This window comes from Lepisma saccharinum, chromosome 12 (genome assembly GCF_977018435.1).
Source record: "Lepisma saccharinum chromosome 12, izLepSacc3.1, whole genome shotgun sequence".
Lineage (NCBI taxonomy): Eukaryota > Metazoa > Arthropoda > Insecta > Zygentoma > Lepismatidae > Lepisma > Lepisma saccharinum.
The window spans coordinates 1656286-1680546 of NC_139240.1; the positions used below are offsets into that span (position 1 = coordinate 1656286).

A 24261-nucleotide genomic window follows, 5' to 3' on the forward strand; every position below is an offset into this window, starting at 1 on the left:
TTGCCACAACGTTGTGGCAACGTTAGCCCCTAACATACCTAACGTTGTTACAACGTTGAATGTATGTTGATACAACGTTATGAAAACGCTGTGTCAACGTTTAAGGGTCATTTTTTTCAACGTTGCTGCAACGTTGGTTGACAACGTTATCACAACATATACTGAACATTATGTAGCAACGTTAGGTATGTCAGGGGTTAACGTTGCCACAACGTTTTTGCAACATTACCTTGCTGCCTGTGTAATTTACGAATATAACAATGCATATTTAAAATATGGTTATTTCGCATGGTAAGCTATTAGCAATCTTGCCAAGCCATTTTTGTATATAATACATATGCGTAACAGGAAAAACTCATGTTTGTAATGTCACAGTTTCTCTTTACATATTATAAAAACTTTTCCTGCTCCACCAAAATAGGCAATTGTTAGTCTGGAGATTTTGATGAATTAACCAATCTCTAACTACACCTGGTAATCAGTTTCTTTTTGCAGTACTTAGCTCCTGATTATATAGTCTGGAATAGAAATATTTATCATGGGAGTTTCACTTGTATTCAACACATTTCATTTTCTGATCTTCCTTACAACTTCAATATTCACACATCTTTCGAAGGATAATAAAACACATTTTTTCACTAATTACAATCGAAAGTATCCTTATTTGTGTTACTAAAAGTTATGTTTGTTTTTCATTTGAGTCGCACTGCCATCTAGTGTATGCTGTAGGAAATATAAGGTTTGGTGGTCAGTGGACACACAAATTCAGATTAAACAAAACACTCCGATCTGACGCTTGTGGCGCTCATGGTGGTGATCATCCAAACTAAAGCGTATTCAGTGGAATGTTTTTTGTAACGTTGATGCAACGTTATCACAACGTTGTTCCCCTACATACAACATTCATCATAAATACAACATTCATACAACGTTGTGGCAACGTTAGTGTGTTGACTGGGAGTGTATATATTTTGATTAACTTCAAGTTTTTTTAATTAAATATTTACTGTGATAATTGACATATATTATAAATAAAAACGACAGCGATATTTACATGATACACTAAAGTAAGAGACGGTGAAATTTACATCGATAATATGACATATGTGTGCAAGTGTAACTCGGATGAGTATCACAAACTTTGCCGATTTTGTAAATAATTAACTTCAAAATATTTAATAGTGTTGTGCAGTGTCAGTGTTTACAGGATTGATGACATATTACCTCATTAGTGTGTTACTGTGCCACACACCTTTTAACTAGGTCAATACGGATGGAACAATAACCTTATAATTGTGTTACGTGTTGTGTGTTTACATATTTTATGCATAGACAATCATAACGTCAACGTGTGTGACGTAAAACTCTCAATCATTGCATACATGAGTCAGCATAACAAACTCACATGTCAGTGTTCACCTTTCATACGCTGACAAGTATTGTTTATTTATTTTGTTTATTTATTGTTTATTTTTCTCCATTCCTTTTCCTTTTTTCAAGAACAATATTACTCAAATTTCACATTTTCAGTTATGGTATGTTAATTCAATAATTTTGGGACTATATTTTGTAATAAAAAAAAATCTCTCCATAGAAAGGATCGATATGGAATACAGCTTTAAATTTTTCATCTTTAGGTGAAAATCAAAAGATTTTCATTAGGGGGTAGAGGAGCGTATCGTACCCAAGGTATTGGGTAAGAAGTATAAAGTCTTAGGATAGCAGGAAGCAGAGAAAGGAATGCAGAATAAGCAATTAGGCAAACGTGAGGTGAGTGTTGGGATTGTCAGGTAGTGTGGGCAGTTGGCGAGAATAGGAGAGAGTGTAAGGACTACGGATTGTGAGAGAGGAGCAAAGTGGGGAACGACTATTGGACGATGGTGTGTGACAAGAGACAAGTGATAGTTGAGAGGACAAACTAGGAACAATCTCCATATATTTGTAAGGCAAGTAATATCCTTTCCTTAACCAATCCATATCGGTTCAGTCACGGAGAGTATAAAACTCATATCTAATCTAAGTTAATTTCTATCGCCATTCCTTTAAAAGGTAACCTCTTGCATTTGTCACATTTAGGCCAAGCGAGTGATAACCATCTGAGAGATGAATAACAAATAACTACATCACCCAATTAAATCTAGAGGTTCTAGGTTCGATCCCAAACGCAGCATGGGAGTTGCGTTACGCTACAATCTCAACACCTACGTGTTGATACGGCTGTCCGCTCTAAGTGCGCAAACTATTTACTGATTAGTTATGTGGATTCGCACTAGAGGGCAGTTCATACTTCGCTACCTTTTCCGTGGCTTAATCACGCCACCTGGTATGTGACGCGGTGCAATAGGTTTCATCGGAATTTCAGCAAAAACAGACAGACAATCTCGACTCAGCTATTCAACATGAAACAGTACGTCCCTAGCATCAACGAGTGGTAACGTGGGTTATACCCGTAAGACTCTGTTGCTTGCAAGCATGTGGTGATTGCGAAGGAGTTGCCTTTTTCGGGCTCGCAATACAATTCATTTTTGAACATGCATAACCTGCTCGTGCCTTGTAAGTTAAAAGAAACACGAAGTTTTTGACTGAGGAGGAAGTAACGGTGTATTACTGTCATGTCTTGTCAACGTTAGTGCTCTAAAAAGTGATAAATATAGAATTATGAGTCGAAGCAACTGTACTTATGCCAACGCAGAAATCGCGAAGTTGTGATGCAAGAATAGTCTTGCCTGTTATCACACCCACGAATTCCTTCCTTGCACGAGCAACTATTGTGTCTTGATAAAGATTAAGAAATTAAGGTAAAAGATATCAGAAGCACGTGTAGAATGTTATTGTAAGAAAGAACAAACTTAACGAAGATTCCAAAATGAATCGCAGCTTCCCATAAAATTGACCACGGGACGTACGTATTATTATTATTATTGTAAATTTTGCTGGCCAAAAAAACTACATTCAAGTTTTATTAAATGTTATTATTACTATTCCTACATAAAAGATAGAGTAAACGGCATGTTGACACGTCTTGAAACATATTAATATATGCATGTATTTATACAAATGTTGAAGTTTCACATGGTCCTAAATGAACGCTGGATAGCATAAATTGAAATCGAAGACTTCTTGTTGTTAATATATTTTTATATATAATAATGTGGCACTAGATAAATTAAGCATACACCATGCTTTGTCTAAGCACATGTTGTTTCAACTAGGTCGTTATAAATTGTTACACACCAAAAAAAATGCATAAATATTGAGATGTGTTAGAAACATCGAAGTGAATAAAATTGTTAAAGTACTAATGAAGATATACAGTCATGGACATAAGTATTCATACAAAGGCATTATCTGAATAAAACATGTTATTATACAAAGAAGACCGTAAAGGCAAGTCAAGTCTGTAGCACATATGCTCCATTGGAATGGCAAGAATAGAAACGCAAAGCAATTGTGTGCATACAATTGAAATTGTCATGAGAAATGTAGGTAATCCTTAGATAAACTGCTTTCTGGATGGTCATAAGTATTCATACGCCAAGTTATAAACCCAAAAAAAAGTTCGTGAAACAACCGTTGCCATCATTCAGTGCCAGATATTTGTTTACTGCACTTGCACCTGTGTAAGGAAGTGGTTGGTTTGATGTTGGCGTGCTGCAGGAAGTCAAATGGGCCGCAAAGGGAAGGAAACCAAGATTGAAGAGATCATTATACCTCATTATCATTGATATCATTATACCTCAATAAGAAATCATATTCTGAAATCGCACACATAGTTGGGAGAAGTCGTGCGACTGTGCAAAGTGTCATCAAACGATATAATGACACAAAAGTGCTGATAAATAGGGAAAGGGTTGGGTGTCCTCAAAAACTTACTTCGAGAGAGAAACAAGGACTGTTGAGAATGATTAAGAAAAACCCAAAATTAACGTCGTCAGCAGTGTCGGTACATGTTCACGAACACCTGGGAAAACAAGTGTCCTCGAGATGTATTAGAAGGCTTTTCAACCGAGCAGGGTACAGAGCTAGGGTACCTAGAAGGAAGCCGTACATCAGTAAGAAGAACAAGAAGGCCAGATTAACATTTGCAAAGGAGTATGTGAGTAAAAGTTTGGACTTCTGAGATAAAGTGTTGTTTACGGACGAGAGTAAATTTAATATTATCCATAGTGATGGTAGAATTTTTTTGTGGAGAAAGCCCAATACTGAGTTTGAATTTGAATTTGAATTTGAATTTAAAATTTTGGGAGCGTCAGCACTTAGGCTATTTTGCTCCCGTCACATTATACGGGGACCAGCCCCTTATCGTTACAAATAGCAACTCTATCGTTGCAGAACTAAAATCATAAAATATTAAAATGTTCTGACTTTCGTTAAAAGCTGAGGCTGTAAAGGGGCACTCAGCACACATAAGGACAAAAGAACAGGACAATACAAACAAAATTATACTGGCCATGGGGCCAGTCGCCAGAGCCTCGTTAGTCATTAGTCCAGGGTGTACTACGTGGAAGTGAGGTTGACTTTTGGGCGCCTATGTGGAAGGTACCCCTTACACCCCCCCCCCAATACTGAGCTTAAACCTCGAAATCTCTTGGGCACAGTTAAACATGGAGGTGGTGGCGTTATGGTCTGGGGCTGTATGTCAGCCTCAGGTGTTGGAGAACTCGTCTTTATTGAGGGAACTATTGATAGGTTTGTCTATTTGGATATTCTGAAGAACAATTCCCAGCAGAGTATCAATCATTTGGGTATTGGGAATGATTTTTACTTCTAGCAGGACAACGACCCTAAACATACAGCTGAGATTGTCCGCCTTTTGTTGTTATATAATACTCCTCACACACTCAAAACTCCACCTCAGTCCCCAGACCTTAACCCGATTGAACATCTTTGGAGCCATTTGGAAACCAGACTCCGAAAATATGACATAACAAGCAAGAATAGACTGAAAGAGGTCATTTTGCATGAGTGGCACAATATTACATCTGAAATAACCACGCCTCTTGTTCATTCTATGCAAAAGAGACTGACAGCTGTTCTCCATAACAGAGGAATGCATACTAAATTCTTTTGACATGGTATTTGTTCCTTTCTTGTCTTCAAAGTGAACTTTTATGTTGGTGTATGAATACTTTTGTCCAGCCAAAGAAGCGGGTATTGAGAATGTATTGTATTTTATTTTTTTTTACAAGCAGCATCTGATATTTATTGTTGTTGTCAATATATCGTTTGGTGCATACATGGTCAAGCATTAACAGTTTTGACTTCCTTTTTGTTTTCCTAGCTGATGCAATTGAATTTGAATTTGAATTTTATTTTTCTTCCGTTGACCCTTGTTTAAAAGGGCATGGAAAACGTCAAGATACATAATGAAATAATAATTAGATAAGTACATCATAACAAAAAAGAAGAAACATTGCGTAGTACATTACATCACTACACCAAAGTAAAAATGAAAAAAATACACTTCATTGCACTACAATAAAAATAAAAAAAACACATTATCATTGTTGCATGATTGAAATAAGAATACAATTAAAATACACCTTTTTTAGTACATTGGCCTTGTATTGTCTTGTTCCATGAATTCTCCGATACTGTAGAGAGCTCTATCTGTCAAATATTTTTTTATTGTTTGTATTTGATTATCTTTTGGAGATATCAGTTTTATGTCATGAGGCAGCTGGTTGTAGAATATTTTTCCGGCATTCATTGGTGATTGTTTTGAAATATTGAGTCTATGTTGGTTCTGGTAATAATTATCTTTCCCCCTTGTATTGTGGTTGTGTAATTGGTTATTTTTAGTCATGCTTCCAGTATTTAGAACAAACATTATAGCCTTATAGATGTATAGGGAGTATATTGTCATTATTTGTTTTTCCCTGAATAATTCTTTGCAAGATTCCCTACAGCCTAGTTTGTACATTATTCTAAGTGCTCTCTTTTGAAGTCTCAGTATTCTGACAGTATTATTATAAAATGATCCACCCCAAGCTATTATGCCATATTCAACATAGGGGTAAATTAGTCCATAATATATGCATTTGTTAATTTCTGTTAAATTATATTCAGCCATTTGTTCATCCTTTCTTCCTTTCAGTTCCACTGTATGATTACTTTTGTCCATCACTGTATGTGTACATCATTTGACTTTTGTAATAAACTCCCCTCCCAACTATAAGTTAAGAGTAGTAAGTTGGAGCAGTTTTGTGATAGATGTAAATTACGCATTTCTTGCGTACGTATGTGCATACTTGTTGTTGTTGCGTTTTACGCAAGTTGAAAAGCGTACTTTATTTAAACATATCTTTTACAGGTAATGAAACAATAACTAATCTTTGACGTGCTTGTACGAGCAGCGTTGCATTTGTTGGTCACCAAAAATTGAAGAAGAGGGGTGGGTGACACTTGGGTCATGCACACGATTTCCCACTACTTCCTTGTTAAACCTTGAGGTATCGTGCAAGGAATATAGAGATTAGGTAAAGCCATCCGAAGATTGCCGATCTTGCACGAACGCGTGACGTCACCGGAGAAGCAGTGAGCTCGGCTGAAGCAGACGGCCCCTAGCATTTATATGGGAGATTCAGAGAGCGAAAGTATATTATTACTTTTAGGAGGGCGAAAATAATAATTGTCATCATCCAAGATGGTATTGAGGCATCCTTTTAATGATTAGTAACATAATTGAAAACGCGCTACTTTTAAAAGGGGGCAAAGTACATGTGAAAAAATGTATTTTGAAAATCCATATTCCTGAAACTTTCTGACCGATGCGCTACAAAGAAAGTTGCGTGTTCTCCTTTAGAATTTCGTCATTTTACAAATCGTAATATAATTTTAACAAAAACGTGGCATGCTAAAGAAGAATTAGAGAGTTTAAAAAAATAATTGATTAATAGACTTAGTTTATTTTACTTCGCTTATCTGTCACATATGGCTAATCGCAAAGATGAGGATGCGTGATGATATGATGAAATTGAAGAAAGGAAAGTAGACCCATGCCCGGGCGGTGATTCGAACCTGGGGGCCCTTGGCATCGTAAAGCGTTGTGCTAACCACTTCGCCACGGAGGTCAGCATTACAAGGAAATAAACAGAAGTTGGCATCTAAGTTTTAATATGCGAGAAATATTTGCGAAGAGGTTATTGAAGTAACAAATAATTATTACAAGACGTTGTGATGAAAATTATTAATATATCTGAAATATCGAGAGTTGACCTCTCTAAATGTACTTCTAAGGTTACGCAAAACCTTTACTCAAAATTGATAGTGTAAATTTATAAGCTATCAAAATTTAAAACTTATTCCTGTTCGAAAAGAGAAGCTGCCAAGTCAAATTAATATTTTGTAGAAATACATATATTTTTCTTTCATGAGGCCAAGAGAGTATTTGGAGGGGACGCTGGCTTGGGAAGGCTATAGCCCCGGATCTCGATCTGCAAAGGGGCTTCCAGTGGGAAAACATTCCTATGAAATAGTCCAGAAGAAGGGGCGAAATGATTTTTTTTTAAATGGCTCAAGAATACAAAGATATAAGTGGATATTTGACAAGCTTAGTCTAAAACTTACAACTGAAGTCGTACGTGTGTGTGGGGGGGGGAGTGGCTACGTGAGGTAACACAGTGGAATATGATTCACAATACTAAAATTAAAATAAATATGTGGGAACAATAGAAATCAAAATATGTTGTAGCTAGTGACAGCACAATAGTAAAGATGGAGGGGTAAATCATATTTTCCCGGGGAAATCATTTTTATTATTCCGTTACATACGACACAAAAATGCATATTTTGGCTAAAAGAGCATTGATTCATTTATTTATTTTGTCGTTTTACTGGGGGCAGATAAGAGAGAGAGAGAAATTGTCGAACGAGAATTGGGGGGCGTTCCCGCTATTAAATAAAACAGATACTTTTAAAACTTTTAATCAAATTATTTGTGAACTATGATTTAAATTTAGAGAGAGCACATACCTGTTTAATTTAATTTGGATGAGTTAACTTCTGAAGCCTGCCATTTCCGAGCCTTCTTCCGGTGTAACTGCACTGCCCTTTGAGCCCTAGCTGCTGCGTTCAGAATACTAATTAAAACAAATATGTGACAAATATATATAAAAAACAACGTGTTGAAGCTATTGACGGTGCCAAAGAAGAGACAGAAGAGAAACGTGGAGAGTGCAGTGATATTTTACGGGAAGCAGCAGGCACGTATCCAGGAATTCCTTTCGGGGCGGCGGCTGAACACCATTTTTTAAAGGGGTATCACAATTGTATGTTTAAGGCCAGTGGTGGCAATTGGGTTCCAAAATGTGGGGGGGGGGGGGTGGACAAGGAGACAAGCATTAAGAGGCCATAGTGTGATAGTGTGGAGGCAAAAGAATGAGGAGCAACTATCTCCTAAATCGTCGCCACTGTTTAAGGCTGTCATTTTAATCAGAACGTGAAATCGGGACATTTTCTACCACTCAACTCCTCTGTTTCCATGCATTAATATTGTGTGCCGGAACCATCTCAGTATGTATGTTTGTCCATTTCTTCTCATCAGGCATCAAAACATCTATGTACCAGAAGTGTTTTTACGAAGGTGTTACACAAGCACGGAATGCACAATCCACTCGACAACGCAAGATTCAAACTGTGTGCTGGGAACTGGAATCAGACAGTTCACGAATATTTCTCTCTCATTCGAGCCTGAACACCACTAATGTGTCTTGTCCTCTCATGTTTGCAGCTCTTATAAAAGCCGAAACCTACCAAATTGTTCTTATTCATGCCTAAGCACTCGCAAGTGTCCAAAATTGTCTGTTGAGTGTGTGTCGAACCCAGTAGCCTTAAAAGTATTTTTTTATGCCATGAAATTCTGGGACTGCATACACAAAATTTGGTCCTGGCACAACCAAATCATCACTCAAAACTTTGATTTTCAGTTGATCTGTGCAGCTTATTTCTTTTTTAATAAATCGCTCCAATGCCCAGCCCGATACTGCCGAAATATGCACTTTAGAGAGAGAGACCTTCGATCTCTTCGTCTTGCGACCCGAACTACTCGTAGCACTACTCGAAGTTCCGCTGTCGTCAATGTCTTTAGCTTTGGGACAGAACTGGAACTAGTGGTAGACTTCGTTACCTTACGGTATTTAGTCCATTTCATTTTCGAATCACTAGATCTTATAAAGCAACCAATGGACACTGACTGATCACTAATCGACTGTATGAATTGTCACACTTACCTCTGAAGTCTCCACCTATTCTGTTGTACAGATCAACCGGGAAATTGAAGCCGCGTATTAATATCCTCATTATATTCTAGAACGTTTCGCAGATATCACGATCCGTAAATATTGGCAGTAGTTCGACTCCTTCTCTTTTTTAAGAACGTTCCCTCTCGTGCTTTCCAGAGATTAAAAAATTACAATGAATCCGAATCGCCCTACCTGCGGCGCTACCTTTGTTGTGCAGCTTCCAAATGCTGACAAGTCTCTTCTGCATAGTGTTTAAGTTCGCTACGACAACACCGAAAGCGTAAAAAAAGTTTACGTGCAATATTATCAACAACAGGGTTATAGAACATTCTCCGTCTTGCCTTGATAAGTATTTCTCTCCTAAAATTATCGTTACATTATTCAAGAAGACAAAAACCTAATTTTATCTAGTGTAAAATGAAAACTTTCCTGGTGGGCGGGGGGGCACGAGTTACGATCCCCACCTTGGATACGCGCTATAAACAATAACAGGGTCCGTAGAACATTCTCCGTCTTGCCTCGATAATTATTTATCTCATTAAATTATCGTCATATTATTGAAGAAGACAAAAAACTAATTTTATCTCGTGTAAACTGAAAAATTTCCTGGGGGAGGGGGCTCGAGACACCTGATGCCCACCTTGGATACGCACTATTAACAATAACAGGGTTATAGAACATTCTCCGTCTTGTCTCGATAATTATTCCTCTCCTTAAATTATCGTCACATTATTCAAGAAGTCAAAAACCTAATTTTATCAGTGTAAACTGAAAAATTTTCTTGGGGAGCGGGGGGGGGGGGCTCGAACCACCTGATCCCTACCTTGGATACGCGCTATTAACAATAACAGGCTTATAGAACATTCTCCGTCTTGCCTAGATAATGATCTCTCTCTCAAATTATCACCATATTATTCAAGAAGCCAAAAACCTAATTTTATCTAGCGTAAACTGAAAATTTTCTGAAGGGGGGCTTGAGCCCCCTGATTCCCACCTTGGATACGAGCTGTTACCAATAACAGGGTTATAGAATATTCTCCGTCTTGCCTCGATAATTATTTCTCTCCTTAAATTAACGTCACATGATTTTATTTGACACCCCAAGAAACAAAAAATCTCATTTTATCTAGTGTAAACTGAAAACTTTCGGGGAGGGCTTGAGCCCCCAGAGCCCCCCCTTGGATACGTGCCTGGGAAGCAGTCACGTTTATTACACCTTTACATTTACATACAATATTATAAAGTTCTGCTTTTAGATCTCGCACAATGCCTTTTTCACAAAAATGGGCAATCTCGCATTTTTTTATATCAATCAAGCTGTGATATTTTAGATTTCTTCCGTTAGTTTTCTGATAATAGTTTTTACAGCTTTCCATAGCATTTAGGCATGATTTCAGTTGACAAGAACAAAATAATCTTATTTTAAAACATAGAGCAAAAAGAAATCCAAGGCGCTTAAGTTAAAACTCCCTTACATTGGAAGCCTGGAGAGAACAAAACAGGGGTTCCTTCGTAACACGATTTCTTGAAAACCATTTTACACATTTGAATCAACTTTGTGATAAATTGATTAGAAAGGATGAATCTTAACAGTAAAAGTTGTAACTTTTCCCTTGCTACTATATTTTAGAAGATATTCGTTGTCAAATTTCTCAATATTTGCATAAGGAACCAGCCTTTTCCGTGCCGAGTGTTTCGATGGTGACGTCATGCATCCACGGACAACTGCGCATACGATCTGCGCCGCCGAACGAGCACCCCCTGGGTATCGTGAACCACACTGTTAAAGCCTCCAACCAGCTGTTTTGTGTGTTTCTGTTGCCGAAGTTTTGAGATCCCGGACCTCACTAAATTTATATTTTGGTAGCTTACTTCGTACATTTATTAGTCCCGGCAAACAGAACGTTACAGAACTTATATTGTATATTATTCAATGCATTTAGGGAATTGAAGCTTTCTTTTTAACTCTATGTCTGTTATTGGAATTAATATAAATATTAACTGATGTCAAATTTATTTTTGGCCTGGTTTACATTTTATACTACTTAGTTATTATATACTTGTAGTATTTGAGGCCACGGTGGCTCAGTCGGTAACGCATCTGACTACCATGCTCAAGGTCCCGGGTTCGATCCCCGGCCGGTTCAAATCCGGGAACTTTTCTAACGGTGGAAGTGGCCCCGGCGCCCACCCAGCGTCGAATAACATGGGTACCTGGGGGAAACCCTGGGGGTAAAGGCAGTCAGGGGCATGATGTTGATCACATCACCCCCACTCACGACCGGATCAAGAAAGTGTGGGGCCCACACTGCCTATACGCCTTCATGGCGTGGTGCTATGCACAGGGGAACACTTTACCTTTTACCTTTTTTTTACTTGTAATATTTACTTTATTTTCTATGAAGTATTTACAGTATTGTAATAAGGATAATCTGTTAACAATACTAAAATAACCTTGTTTCTATTTCTATGTGAGGGTGGGAATGTCCTTCTCTCGAGTAAAACGGAGAAACATAAACAGTTATAAATTGTGTATACATTTATTTTTGCCACAATATTTGAATCAGCATAAAAAAAGACTCAATCGTTCAAAAACAGATTATAACCTCACAATCATGTAACATTCTAAAATTTAATTTCTTGGAGCCTTCATTACTTCATAGTAAGATGCTTGGTAGAATAAAAGTACGATAATGTATATTGCCAGGACTATAGGCCGTGAAGGAATGTTGTCTTGGACAACAAAGGAAAGTTAGAAACACATAAACATCATTTTACCATTAGCACCAGTATTCTGTGTGCAGGAGAAAGAAAGAAGTCGTTAACTACATATTTATGAGCATTCCATTTATATCTGGCATGCTGTTTTCAAAAGTGTGAAATCAAAATTGCATGCTTTATGAAACAATAATTAATTGTTATAACTGGTAACACAAACAAATATATATAATAATATTATAATGATTATTTTATTTTCAGAAGAAGATGTTTGCGATAATATATCAGAACTAAAGTGCCTTCTTGAAAATAAAGGTAAGATATAAGATAATAATATGTATTATGATATTCTTGTCTTAACATCAAATTCCTGCAACTACGAGTAAAATTAACACATACGGGCTCTGTGGCATGAAACTTTGACGCGTGGAGTATGTTTGAGGCATAAAAAGTTCTTTGTTCTTCCATGTTCGTTGTTGAGCCGACTAACGACGATTCACGTTACTTGCTGGTGTGCGAAAGAGTTCATGTGGAGCTATATAATCATGTAGATTGTGTTCATAGAACTCAAGATAATTGTATTGTTTCTGATTTCATTTCTTTCTGCAGATACGTCATGGTTGGGTTTGAAGCGAACACGTTTGCTGACAACCGTAATACATGGATAAGAAACGTGACTGAAGTGCTCCTTTTAACTTATGCTGAGACCTGGCTTAGGCAAAGTCACTGTCGGCACATGCCTTTAGGCCAATAATTCAGTGATTTGAGCCATTTTGCCTGCTAGTACCTGAAGCAACTGCACTAAAACCACTGCTATGACATTGCAAATTTCAGTATGTCAGCTCACGTATTGCACGTATATCCATAGCGATCAGTCTTTGGTAATATGGTACCATCTGACCCCTTACCATCACATGTAGTTCATGTAACATAATGTTATTCCCAAGACATGACTTTACAGGTAGTTCAGAAATAATTGAATTTAATTATTATACTTTGCGCGGGCTTGTGTATGTGTACAATATAATAAAGTGTATCATATTCTAATATAAATTAAGGTCCAACATATGACGTCGTGTATTGTATATTTTATCTTACAGAAACTTTTACAAATGCAATGAAAATGGCGCGTCGCTGTTCATGCTATACAGAATGTGAATGGAACCAATACATTATGACAACTAGCACAGAGGAGTAGTAAGTATATTGACTCTGACTTGGCTTATTTGCTCTTACTCCTAGATGGAGCATACTCTCTCCAGGAAACTTCTTCATCAATCTTCATTTCGGACCAGAGCTTTCACTCTCCCAGGTGTTCCTCTCTCTGTGCACTCTCTGGTCACAGGCCTTTTGGAGGTTATCCTCCGTAATATTCTTTCTCTCTTGACTTTAGGTTCAGTTTCAATTTTACTTTGGAGAAGATGATGTCTGTCGAAAAGTATGACCAACCCCTATTTATTTTCTATTTCTACATTCTTCGTTTCAATCTTCTTATGTTTCCCACTTTTCACAAAGTTTCGTTATGTATTGCTTCTCAAACATTACTTCATAATGATTTGCATTCCATTTCCATTTTTCTGTTTTATCCTTCATATGAGATAAACAGTTCAAACCAAAGTGTTCATATTACTATTATGGTATAAATTTAAGTATGTGAAATTACCCACGTTTGCAAAAATAAAGAGAAGACTATATAAAAGCGAATTATATGAAATTAAAGAGAAAAAACAATCTGTAATAAATTTAATAAAATACGAAAGTTATTGTTTTTAACCAAGGTGGGTTGATTTAAATAGAGATTTAAATCAGGTGATATTTTTTTCAAATCACTGATTTAATTCACTGAAATAAACAATTTATATAATAATGTGCATAAGGATTTCATAGATATCTGAATCTCTTTTGGTGAAAGTACATTAATCTCGTAATCAATGAATGGTGTTTATTAGCCTCTAAGAAAGGAAAATAAAGGAAACAAAATATATATACTGATTGGGTGTAGCAAACATCTTGTGTAGGATATTATAAAAAAATACTAATCATGTTAAACCGTATATATTGCCATTATCATTGAACTCTAAATAAACATGGCAGCTCATATCTTGCAAACTATCATTAAAACAAATTGCCAAAATTCAACTAAAAAGACTAAAAAAATATATAACTTATTATTTGCTTTAGTCAAATTTAGTTCCAAAACATATCACTGATGTACTTAAATATACTATTAAAAGTCAATAACAAAGCACCTAATGTTAGTTTAATGGCAGAAAAATAATTGAATATAAGGGAAATATTTAGTCTTTTACATATCTTGAATATAGTTTTAATTTGTTTAATATGGTATCAAGCTGAAAGTCTTCAGCAATGGAAAGATTTGATTTGATTTGATTTGATTTTAAAATTTTGGGCGCGTCAGCACTAAGGCTATTTTGCACCCGTCACAATATACGGGGTCCAGCCCTTTATCTTTACACATAACAACTCTAACGTTGCTTAATTAAAATCATAAAATATTAAAATGTTCTGACTTTTGTTAAAAGCTGAGGCTGCAAAGAACACTCAGCACACATAAGGACAAAAGAACAGGACCATACAAACAAAATTATACTGGCCATGGGGCCAGTCGCCAGAGCCTCGTTAGTCTTCAGTCCAGGGTGTACTAACGTGGAAGTGAGGTTGACATTTGGGTGTACTACGTGGAAGATCACCCCTTACACCCCAGCAATGGAAAGATTCTGTTATTGTTCACTTGATTAGAAATGGTGATGAAACTAATTGTAATAACTAACATTGATTGACTTTCCTTCATTCCAATATCACATAAAATTATTATTCAACATTGTTTTAACAAGGCTAATCCAACATGAAATTATTGTGATTTCACTGGTCAACAGCTAAAATGTTGCGGAAACCAAAGTACATGAATCTTAATATTTCGAGTGTGCTGAATACGAATCTGACAATGCAAATGGTCAATTAACTTTAGTTTTGAAGATTTTGAGGAAATTATTAAAAATAGGTTCACGATCCTACTATTTTAATTGTCAGTACAATATGTCATTAAAAATGCAAAAACGTTCCTGTTATTTGCTTATGCATAAGATATTAGATATGCTGTCTTTCTGTTGAAATGTGATAGTGACAAAGTGCACCGGAAAACACCTACTAATTTGCGCTGTGGGCGGTATCTGGCACTTATTAATTCCAAACACAAATTGAATCATACTTTAGTTGACACATCAGTTTCTTATCGCAAAAGCGAAATATTACTCCATTCGTACCCAGGACGCATGGTATTAGGAAAACGACCCAGTTCGAGCGACACGTGCAGCTTGTCGTGTCGCTTTGGATCGTCAACTGATGACTGAGGGTTCGCTATCAAGCGACACATCGCCTGTCGCTTCGGTGTGAAATATCCCTAAGTGCATCTCTCATGGACCCCAATTTGATAATATAGTCACAGAAGAACATACAAATTACTACTAAATAAAAAATTCGTCAAAGTCAATGGCCATAACTGATCAATATTTCGTTACTTCCCATATGTAAGTGATGCCTAAGTTAAAGTGGGCATATTTGTGGGGCCACAGATGTGCAAGCTGTTTGAGGATATATACTTCGATAAAGTTATTCGTGGTGTTGAAAGAAGAAGCTGAGACTGCTTTCAAGATGGTACCAAACATATTTTGAAACCACAAAGTCGAGATTTACAAAGAACCAGTAGAAAGTATGCTGTCACATTATAAAAGAATACGAAGCAACCAGTCTTTGAAAATTCATTTTTGCACTTCCAGCCTGGCCTTTTCCTCGACAACTATGGTTCTGTCAGTGACGAGTATGGAGACCATTTTCATCAGGATGGTGTGGTATGAAGAGCCATTACGAGAGATAATGGAGTCCATCAGTGGCGGCTAATAAGGGGCAGTTGCCCCTCACACTTTTTGTCACTCTTGCTCCTGTACTGTAACCAGTGTCGCAACAGCCCAGCTTACCTGCTGACAATCTCACTCCCACCTGATCCTACTTACTCATTCCCCCACAGTGGGAGATCATCCACACAGTTACGGGGTGACATGTTGCCAGCACGACGAACCCCAGTCGTTATTATAGGTTTCCGTGACCAGGTTACGCTACTCATTCATAGCTCCCCAATTTCATCCCGATGGTGGGTGGCCACCGGATCCATCCCCGGTTTTGGCACCTTGCCCACCCCCGGCCCTCAGTTTTGGAATCCAATTGCCGATACTGGATCTCATAAATTCTATAGCTCTTGTTCAGTCTTACGGCGAGCACCCTACATGCTGGCAAGGGTAATGGGGAGCGGGGAAGCGACCAATCCAGCATGATAAGAAACACAGCAGACAGTAGAGAGAGGTGTGCTCAGCACCTCCTCCCACGACGTCGTAACCCTAGGCGCCACCACTGTTGTATGGTTGGTCTGCTCCGTATTCCTTGCTCCCCACTTCCCTTGCCTGCATGTAGGCTGCCCGTCATAAGACCACAGACAAGGTAAAAGGCCCACATTGATCTCAGGCAGTAAACTGCTGAGTTTTAAAAAGAGAGCCTGGAAGAAGTTTGCGTATCCTCCGCTTGGAGGTGCCCACTTTCACTTCTGGATCAAACTATCAATGAGGAGGTGGCGCTGGTAAATTTCAAGCAACTGGCGAACTTAACGTCATTTGTCTGTGGTAAGACTAGACAAGAGCAGACTTTAGTTGGAATGCCACCCGAGAATCACCTGATGATTCATTTATTTTATTTATTTACGACTTTGTTTACATGGCGAAGTTAAGGCATTAATGCCTTCTCTTCCACTTAACCAATAACTATAGTGTTACATTTTTCGTTAAAATTAATTGTATTCAATTAAAAAATGAAAAATATAAATGAAAAATAAAGTGACAATAGAAAAATAAGTAATAAATGTAAAATTAAAATAAAATAAAAGTAATACAGTTTGCATACGAGGAGTCAAAAACTGGATTAACCATTAATCACAGTAGATCATTTTTTACTAACACAATGAAACATATATCGTGTGCGCAAAGAAGCGTCGTACTGTGATGTAATGTGTTCATTCTGTGTTCCAATTTTACATTAAAATTGAAATGACTAGAAAATTTAGTTATATTGAGACTGTGTTGCAAGTGGCCTTTACTTCATTGTATGTATCACATTAAAATCATTAAAAAAATGTTTATTTCATTTGCGAAATAACCGAAAGGTTGGAATTTGTAGACCAGTGTTATCAAATGCAACTGCTAAACTACTGATCAAATATTTCATTAGGAAGGCACTTGAAAATGTGGGAATACATTCATAAGGTCCGACATCCGTAATCTATGTGTACATCTATTCACTGATTAGGATGGTACTACACCCCTGACATTTATGATTGCATAGCTGCGATTAGTAAAATCGTCACCTTATATTTTATGACTTGAAACAGGGTAGGAAAAATTCAAACTGGTTCAGCCGCAAACCTCTTTTTCTCAGGAGCCAGTTTTTTCTTTCAAATATTGGTTAAGAAAGCCATGAACCAAATAATATAAAATTGATAAAAATTATAAATGAATGGCTCAGACTGGCAGTCCTAAAGAAGTCTCAACTGGTAACAACTATTGTAATATGTGGCTGACATTACCATATCACAGCAGATTTTATAATTCGGCTGAAAACAGTAAACAAAATTATAATAGAATGTTTATTATTCTGTTTTAATGATACACGTAATACACAAAACACTCAAACATTAAGAAAAGACATACTGTATTCGTTATTTTTTAAAAAAAGTAATGGAAATTTGTATAAGCAAACTGGAAATGTTAAAAAAGTGTATTTCTTATTACTGAATTTGAAAATTAAGGCGCCATGGCAATCGTGCGCCCTGTAATTTTTAACCCTTGACTTGAACAATTGTTAGAACATAATGGCAACAGGAAACCTTATCACTTGAATGAAAGTCAAATCAAAGAAGGAACTTCTTGTTTTTTGCAGTATCGAAAAAGGGCATATCCTTCACCTCAAATTTTATCAGTCTGAAGATGGAGTAAAGCTGAAAGTTATTCGCGGACCATTAGATATTTTTAGTAAGTAATCACAGCTAATTTTAACTGAGGTAATTATATCTGTAATTCACTAGCCAATAAATTAACACAGAAATTTCAGTGTTGTCGCATACTATGATAACATCGAAGTCTTAACTTCGTGCTGAGTAAAAGAGCTTAATTCATAATGAATGTTCATATTTGGAAAGCAATATGTTTAACATAACTTACATATAATATAATATACAAGGTATACATAAAGTCCGGTAACACTTTCAAAAATTTATATTTCACGAACTAAAAAAATAATCACTGTCATAAATAAGATATGTTTTAAGTAATACGTTCAGGTTTCTTTCGGCACACACCTTACAAACATTCAATGTGGGAGACACGACAAATGTTTACACGATAATCCAACTCTTGCCACACACGGCCCAAAATGTCTTCTGTGACTGTGGCTGCCGTTTGCTCGGTTCTCAACCTCAGTTAAATAACATTACTTGGAAAAGGAGGGAAAAATTCAAATTTTTGCGATTCGAAATGAGTGATGACATGATGAAATTGATGAATGGAAATTCGCAAACATTTATGCCCAGACCAGGCCAGTTACAAAGCAATGTGAGAAATTTTCAAATGGCACTTTCACCAGATAAGCGCCATTTGAAAATTTCTCGCATTGCTTTGTAACTGGAAATGTAAGTACATCAAGTGATATAATACGTGACTTTCAAAGTGTGGATTTTACTTGTATTAACTGCGTGACTATTAAATGACATCGTATGTCTGTACATATCTCTCAACTCATGATTTGAATTTCTAAAGCAAACACCAAAAAAATAATAAAAAAAATTGCTATTGACTGCATCACATAAATAATGATTTTTTATATATATATTTATTGTGTGTATATTTTGACCTTCCTTATTCAATATTTGCATTCAACTCATGTGACTCTACATTTAGAACTTTTTCTCTTTAGTTTCTCTTACAGGCATCATCGGCCTATTTCTCGGAGTAAGTGTGATGAGCGTAGTTGAATTTGTATACTTCGTTCTGTGCAAGACTGTGGTGTATTTGTTGAAAGCTACTGTAAACAATTAGCATTATAATTTATCATGTTAGATATTTGTGAAATGTGTTAATTAAAGAGTATGAACACATTGTCTTAGAGTAGTAGGCCTAAGTGTTACACTCGTGCAACATGATTTAGAAGCATTAATTACACGTAGCTCAGACAGCTTTCTTATGGATTGTGTCACAATTCAAATAATGTATTTCAAAGAATAAAGCAAATTGGTAAAGGAAATCTTGTTAGAGGCGCAACATCAATATTTCGGTCCCCATTTTGAAGCACGTATTGCCTGACTGAAGCAGACCCGTACCCAGGATTTTTTTAGGGGGGCAGACCCATAGGCGAATTTTAAATACATTTTATATCATATTATACACTGTGTGTGGGGGGTATAGGAGGGGGTGGATAGAGAAATTTGCTCATTTGTTACAAAATGTTAAAGAACAGCATTTTCTAACCTACATGTATGCAACCACATGACAAACATTTTCAGTTGACACTGACATTTGTTTCTGTCAGAGAGCGAAAAAAAAATTGTATGATAGGGGTAAACTACATGTGTGCACAATGCGAACAATTCAAATAGCCTACGAAAAGCACCATATGTGTGTGGGGTTGGTGAGGGTTCACACCCATTTTGCAAAGTCCCTGACTTTTCCAGGTATTTTACATAAGTGTGTAAATGATTTAACATGCTAAAAAAAATAAGAGTTACACTTCAACTTTGTAAGTTAATCAAATGAATCATGTTTGTTAAACATTTTTGAAAATAAATTAAAACTAAAACGAAAGAACCTCTTTATAAGCAATATTACCCAAAATGGAAGATTGTTGGGAAGATAAAACGAAACATGTTTCCAATTACAAATTCTGCCAAGCAAAAAATCATTTAATTCTTCTGACCTTTCAAGGTTTTGAAAGCTTTTTAAAAAATCATTTGTTTTCAATGACCTCAATCCTAGTCTTGCTTTCCTGACTCCTCCAGCTGTCCAGGACTTTGGAGTCAGTGCGAACCCTGCATATAAATTATCTGAAGGGAACGGCTAAGTGATTTTACCCTGGCAGTGTGTCTGCTGGCATAATATTGTTTCTATGCTGTATTTTCGCTTTTAGAATCTTATTCCACAGTAAGAATAAATACCAGTGGCAACCAAGAAGCTATTAAATGGGGATGCATACATGTGGGATAGAAAATGCCATTATCAACGGCTTTTTTAGAATTGATGTCTTCTGCACACTGTGAAAGTTGTCTGTTGTATGGTCACACCACGGTGTATTTATGTTCAAGACAATTACAAGTAGAAAAGAAGAAAAGTTGCAGTAAAACAAATTCCGATTGGCAGAATTTCGTAAATAATAATGTACATAATTTCTTGAGTGTTTTGGACAGATAACAATATATGTTAAAATTACGTCAGACAATTTTTTGCCCAAAAATTCTATCAACGATTCTGCTGTGAAGTGGATTCTCCTATACACATAATATTAATTAACCCTAAGACATTGAGTGGCAGAATGGACATCAGTTGCAGAAAAGTCCTGATGTCGGAGAAAGAAAACAAAAAGTTTTTTATCCTTCTGCTCAGTGGTGGCGAAAAGGGATCACAGACCTTCCGGTGTGAGTGGAGACCCAAATGCCCCTTATATGGTTGATTTTGTATTGCAGTCATTGAGGAACCTTTCTTCCATAATGTAAAGAGTATACCTAGATAGAAAATTCTCCTCTATTCTAATTATGTGAAACATTTGTGACCGAGCCGAGGCAAAAAGGTCGGGACATGGATTAAAACGAATGGACTGTCCCGACTAAATCGAAACGTCTGATAGCCTTGCATCAATGGTTATAGAACTAAAATAGCCCAATATTGCAGACTGCAGACTTCTAGAGCCTGTCTCTGTCCAAAAAACAATCTATTAATTTGTGCAAGAACAAAATCGAAATTCATGCAAAATTTGAAAAACCATCAACGTAATTTTTGTAGGTTTTTATATGTTCAAAATAGAATTTTCCACGGCTTGAGGGGGAGGGCATGACCCCCTGCCCCCCTCTTGGGTACGGGCCTGGACTGAAGCACAAGAGGCAGAAAATGTACTTCTGATACTTGGTATCTTCGTCGTTGATTAAGTTATTTGCATTTTTGTTACTTTAAATGGCTTTTCTTCCACTTGTGGATAATCGCGACAATGAACACACACAATGAATAGATGACATTGATGAAGGGACATTCAGAAAGTCGTCCACGTCCTATCTAGTTCTAGAACCAGGGATCCTCATGGGCAAGATCGAAAACAGACTCCTTAACGCGGTCACAGAGCAGGCGCTGACTAACTTGAAATTTCAAAATTTCGGTCATGAGTGGCACCCATCGAGTTATTCAATTGAGGTTCCATTTAGTAAGGCAGTAATATTTGGTATGACATGACCACTGATTAAGAATGTGCATCAGCACCATCCTTCGGAGAAGCAAGTTGAGCAGATTCAATTAAGAAAATGAGAATTCCTATCTGGTACTAGATTTGTGTGCTTTCGTCAATAGATTATAAATCTTACATATGACACTGCAATGAAAACTTAATGTGGAGTGTAAGTTTTAATGACACATGAATAAGTGAATTTGTTTATTTTGTTAGTGTGAATAAAGTTGTAATACAAGCACTGAAGTATTATTTAATAATATCATTGTATTTGAATAATTAATGTGATAGATGTGACTATGATTTATTCAAATCTATTTCAATCGAGGTGGTATAGTTAGTATAGCATCTGACACTGCAGGATAACCGGGTTCGATTTGTAAAGTCGTTCTGAAGATCACCCAGTCTCAAATAAATGGGCACCTGGCTGCAGAGGTGGCCAGAGCATGCCGTTGATCTTAATATTTATGACGTAATTGCATATGCAGCTGGTTTCATAATAATTGTTAGTCTACCCGGGCACTGCTTGTAACGACAGGGATGATACCAATAGATAAAATAGTAATAAGAAGAGCTGCAAATTATTGGTTTGGAAAGGGTGAGTAAGACGAGATACAGGAGCTTCTGGAAGTATATGTTGGAACAAGAACAGATATACACACTGAAATTATACAGCAATGGCAAGAAGAATGGGACAAAGCTGAACAAGGAAGGAGAGTGTATGGATTTCTCCCCTGCATACAGAAAGATTACGTATGACACACTTACAACCTACCCAAGGTGTGGTACGTGCATTCCTAACGGGGCACAGCCCGTATGGTACACACCTGCACAATATGAACCTAAGAAAACAGAGTACGTGGCGTGCATGTCATCAGATATAGAATATGCCTGAGCATAAATTATTTACCTGTCCGTACCAAAACGAAAAGATTAATAAATTGGGACAAGAGTTACCAAACCAAACCAAACAAAACCAAAATTATCTAAGCACGTCAGAATTTTTCAGAACAATCAAAAAATTAGCCGATTTTATATTAAAAGAACAACAACACGGGTATGAAACAGAAAGACATTCACAAAGACCGCTCACAAAAACAAACACAGGAGTTACGGGAAACACCAAGAAGATCGACAAGATTGTGAACAAGGGTGCAACATAGAGACTTTGGTAAGAAATGAGAATAAAGGGAGTCAAGAGGAAGAACTACCAGAGGGCGCCTTCAGGATCAAACGCTATTTTGCTTTCAAGGTGCAGCCAACGGATGAAGAACAAGACCAATACAAATGCTCAGAGAGCAACATACATATCGCATATGTCAAATGCAAACCCAGAATCTTTAAATAATTTCCAAATAATTTCCCAATTATTTTTAACATGTAACTAACAAAAATTGAACAATAAATTTAAAATAGTCACAGTGAAACTTATAAATCAAATAACATGGACAAAACTCGACTCTTTTGTTCGAGATTCAACTTGCATGCTGTCCATCTAAGCTCCTCCTACTATTCCATCTCACCCCACTTTACCTCTGCATCTGCAATAACTAGAAAATTCTTTGGGCTGAACTTTGTGCTGAAGTTAACACATTCTTTAATGTTTCCTGTCTGTTACATAGCTAAGCGTAACTCGAAAATGAAAATGAGGGATACGCTACAAATACAAGCTGATTGAATAAAACAAATGAAAATATAGGAAACACAACACTTCACTTTTTATCCTTTTGGTTCGGATCGTCAGAGAAGGAGACACACACCATTTCCAAAATTCTACATATTGAACATATCTTACCACTATAGAGCCAGCCCTATACTATGTATAAGTCGTTCAAAATTGAGGTTAAAGATTTTGTGTTTGACAAGATTAATAAATTACACTGATATCCAGTTACGAACAAATAATTTTAAAAGTCTCAGATTTACTGTGAACACACCAAACTACTAGCCAAGTTTTAGTAACTTGTTTTTTTTTTTTTACTTTAGTACAAATACCAAAGAAATAACATGTACCATGCTTTCTGACTTCCATTTGAGAAAATAAGAATGGAACAAAATTATCTATAAGTTTTACATTAGCCCCGGATATTCTTCACCATTGCTTTGTTTGACAATATCAAATTTTATATAGAGATATGATCTATGTGGATGAATGAACCCATCCCCCACCGTGATGTCATACTGTATCTCTTTATTGGGCCGATTCAAATTTGCAAATGTTCTTCTGTTTGGAGGGAAGGACTGTAATTCATAACTCTCAATATTTTCCATCTTGGTATTTATTTATATATTTTGAATATTAATTTCTATTATCACAGTGCTATTAGCACCAGCAAAATCGATGATTTCATTTTTTTCATTCGTAATTGTTATTTCTATGTAATTAACTTTATCAATAGTAACAGAGAAATAGACTGGTGGGATTGGGGAATAGAATATAGGTTCCATAAATTCCGAATTCGGTTTAAATGTAGCATTAATACCTGTCAATAGCGAAGAATTTTGGTATAAATTTACCTATGTGCCTAACACCTGGTTCTAAATTTGCTATTGTTCTCAAATCCTAAAAGTTCTCCCATGGTAGAGAAGTCCACTGTTTTATTGGTAGTTACTATCTCTACTCCGTGTGTTACACAATTTTGAGAGGGGTGACCTTCCACATAGTAAACCCAAATTTCAATCTCACCTACACCCTGGACTGAAGACTAACGAGGCTCTGGCGACTGGCCCCATGGCCAGTATAATTTTGTTTGTATTGTCG

At 36.6% G+C, this 24261-nt stretch overlaps 1 long non-coding RNA gene across 1 annotated transcript; it reads left to right on the top strand.

Moving 5' to 3' along the window:
- The first annotated feature begins 12227 nt into the window (after positions 1-12227).
- LOC145996557 (uncharacterized) lies at positions 12228-19114 on the top strand. The gene is made up of 4 exons (XR_014442803.1): positions 12228-12275; positions 13061-13157; positions 17961-18052; positions 18993-19114. It is a non-coding gene; the product is annotated as an uncharacterized LOC145996557 (long non-coding RNA).
- The last annotated feature ends 5147 nt before the right edge of the window (positions 19115-24261 follow it).